The following is a 4,081-nucleotide window of genomic DNA, read 5'->3' on the forward strand; positions in this document are numbered from 1 at the left end:
TTCTGGGAAGATGTTTCAATAAACACTTAGTTTCACTGAACTTTGTGATGCCTCTGCTTTAATGACACATATGAACAAACATACAGATGCAGAGGCGCGCGCACTCACACACACAGACACACACACACACACACACACACACACACACACACACACACACGGAAACCACTCTAAATGATCCTGCCTTACTTCAGAGGATATCCCATCCCCTCACTCCTTCCCACTACATTAACCACTCCTTCACCTCCCTCTTCTCTCATCCTTCCATCCAAACCTCTCAACAATTTACATCCAGAGGTTGAGAAGCAGCTGGACAATAAAAGCAGCTTAAAAGGACACACTCCCACAATGTTTATGTTAGCCAGCCCTGAGCAGCAATGAAATAGAACAGTAAAGAGGCCAGTTGCATTGCTCACTGGCCAGGTTTTTGTGTCTGCATTTATCTCTGGCTGTCGCAGTCAAATAGACTTGAGGACAGTCCGGGGCAGACATTGTGTGCGTATGTGTGTGTGTGTGTGTGTGTCCACGGGACGATGTAGCCAAGGGGCCGGGATCCAGGGGCTTTTAAGACACCACTCAATAACACAGTTTTTCCAAACAAGCTGTTCGGATGATCAGATTAGACATTAAGCGAGGGAACACGCTCGAGATCAAGGATGAAAGAGATTCCTCTCGTTCAGAGGTCCACCACCAAACCACCACTCTACCTGCAGATTTGACATGAGCAGCGCCGGAGTGATAGATTTAGATGAGGGATCTCCTATTGGATGGAGTGATAACCTTTACCCAACAGATGATGGCGGGATGAGAGTAAATCATATTGTAAAGCTTTATTTTCTAAGCTGTACACATTGGCAAATTATACATGTGATGTATCTATTTAATATTGACGCTTTATTTATTAAACAAGTTGGCTCAAATTATGTCAGAGAGCTCCTAAGGCGAGGAGCAATGAAACCAACAGACCCATCTTTACCAAACCTATTAGCATGACGGTAGATTACACTGTTGGAGGCGTATTCAGCCTAAAGAAAAACACTATCAGGTAGTAAGACCAGTATGAACTATGAGGGTGATTAATCCTTATTTAACATTGTTGAAATGCTGACATATGAGTCTAGAAAAACAAGGAAATGATGGATGACAATTATTTAAAATCAAGGAATCCTTCGTCATAATATTGTCAAATTTAAGTTATTGATTGAATGTGATTAGGTTTGAATTTTTTTAATATGAAACTGCATGACTGGATTTAATACCTTTTTAAAATATGGTCATGAGCATATTTCTGTAATATGAATGTGTTTGATATGCCACCTGCAGTGAATTTAGGCTTCATACGATGTTGCGTGTCACTTATAGCTTACAGCATGTAGCTCACGTTCAAACTGACCATTGTTAAACATAAAAAATGTTAAACAGCCTGGTTTAAAGGCCAGTGTTGAAGTGTCATCCTCTGGGATGCACAGCCACATCCTCTGGCCACACATACACACACACACACGCACACACACACACACACACATACACACATACACACATACTTATGTGGCGAAAGAGCCAGCTACAAATCTCTCCAATCACACATAGATTCATCTGCATGCCTTTCAACAAGGGTTACTTCATGTACACAAGGCCATGCGTTCTTACACACACACACACACACACACACACACACACACACACACACACACACAATCAGTTAACTCGGGTCTGTGGGTTTGGAACAGCAGATAGTTTTAAGGGTTGGGGGTCTGAGGTTGGCGCTCATCACACGATCAAACTCTGCAGAGACTCGTGCCTGTCTGCAGAGCAGTGATTTAAAACGTGTTTCTTGAACTAACGGCGCTGGAAACCGTGTGGTTCCGGTAGTGGTGAGTGAGGAGGAAGATGAGATGTCGCCGTAGCATTCCTTACACTATTGCAGAGTATGTTCAGAGTCGATATCTCGCGTCATCACTGCCAGCAAACACAAACACAAAGTGAGGAGCTTTCAGATGCTGTGCCCCAGCATGTGGCTCGTTCCTCCAGAGAATTGAAATTGAACCTTTTAAATTAAACAAAATAATACCAACAGAATCAGGCTCAGACATATCAGCTACATGGTAAATCATTGGCAATCTTTGCTTGAAATATTAGCGTATAAACAACAGATTATCAACAGTGCACTGATACTACATGTGGTTAGGTTGGGATTGGTTGCAGGTGAGTGCAGCAGCGTAAACATCAGAGCAGCATGACGTCATGAGAAGAAGATTATTAAAGCAAGCTTGCAGATGAAGCTAAGGAGTTCACCAATGCAGCTGGAAAAAATATGCGCGAGATAGAAAGCCATGTGGACGGCCAAGTAGCAAAGAGTAGGGAAATAAAAACGTGGAAAAGCAACACTCTTGTCCTACATCCCTCAAGCCATTAATGCTGACATTACCACAATCTCCATAACACAGGAGAATAAGAATAACCGCCCAGAACAACCGCAATAACCTGTCAGCCATAATCAACCCATGTCTAAAAGTGGACAATCTGCATAATACATACTTTTACTTTTCATACTGTAATACATTGCTGATTACATGCTTATACTTAGCTGAAGTTATGATATGTGGTATCTTTACTCTTGAAGTCAAAATAATCTGAACTCTTCATCTGCAGCTGCACATTGTCTTCTCCCACAGGTACACGCACGCCCTGTGACCTTATCAAACATGGAATCCACATTAAGTCTCATCAAATAGATTGATAAAAAGATTCACCGAGCAGAAACAGACTGTCGTCATAAATAATGAAATACCCTTCACGTCAAATTGCATGCAAGGCCAGGCAAAACAAACAGTGTTTTTTTTTTCTCCAAGGGAGGCCAGACTATCCCTGTAGAGAGGAGGGATGGAGGCTTATTGTGGCTGCAACATGCTGGCTGTCCTTCAGCACTCCAGGTAAATACTGGCAGAAGGACAATAGACCAGCTTGAGCTGTGGAGGCTGTCACCTTTGTGCTTATCGGGCTGTGGATCTCCCCCTCTCACACACAACCTGTCAGACCCCAAGATCCCCCACATATATCATGAGACAAACATCTGAAAGAAGTGCATTTTATGACTATGGATGACGCAAAAACATTTAACATTTTAGATGGATGATGCACCAAAAACAAGTCATTGCTCAAGCCATTCTTGTCTCACTATCGCGGCATCTCGCCTCTGCTGTGGGAGTGACAGTCCTCTTTAGATCTCCTCCAGTCTGAGAGCAGATAACAGCCCGTCTGAGTGCCACTTGTTACAGGATGAAGCCACCCTCATCGCGCACACATGCAATCCCCATCTTCGTGAATCTATCGGCCGTGTAATCTCCTCTATCTGTGGGCACCACTCGCCTTCTAAGTACCTCCAGTTCACTCTGCGCTGATGAATAGCAATCAAGTGTCGCTTGTAGGTGAAAATGTGACAAACTGATATTTACATTTCAGTCATTATCACAACCCTCATGGTGGACTCATGCGATCCCACTCTGTGGCACTGGGACACTTAGCAGAGGTGGCTTTCCTCAAGAGAGAGTCTCCTCCACACCATCCCTCATCAAGACAGAGCTGTTGTGTTTATCTCATGGAAGAGATGCTCATTGCATGACACCAGTGGAAGGACAATAAAAATAACACATTTCAATGGCTTAATGCTATCTTGACCTCTTCAGCTGCATTTAATTAACACGGCAACGGCAACATGGCGCTCTACAGAGGAAACATCAGCCATCATTTTCTCCTTTTCCTTTCTACGGTTCAGATAATTGTGGTCTTTCTGACCAACGCACCTGGAGGTTTTTATTTTACACTCAACTGTTTTTTAAACTGCAATTATCAAAATGCTGATATAGCTAAATTTTGCCTTAAGTGTTGACATTATTTGTTGTACCGTCTGTAAAGCATGCATACAAGTGTGTATGCAACTCCTTTCCAAGTGATACAAATATTTGAGTTTTCAGCTGTGGTAGACGTCTGAGGAAAACATTGCAGATAGAGTTGTTCATTAAAACGGCATTCATTTGCACCTTTAGGGTGCGTCAGGGAAAGAACGACAGCCTCAGGAAAC

Source organism: Clinocottus analis, unplaced genomic scaffold, assembly GCF_023055335.1.
Source record: "Clinocottus analis isolate CAN_PGR_092001 unplaced genomic scaffold, fCliAna1.0.p SCAF_13, whole genome shotgun sequence".
In the NCBI taxonomy this organism is placed as follows: domain Eukaryota; kingdom Metazoa; phylum Chordata; class Actinopteri; order Perciformes; family Cottidae; genus Clinocottus; species Clinocottus analis.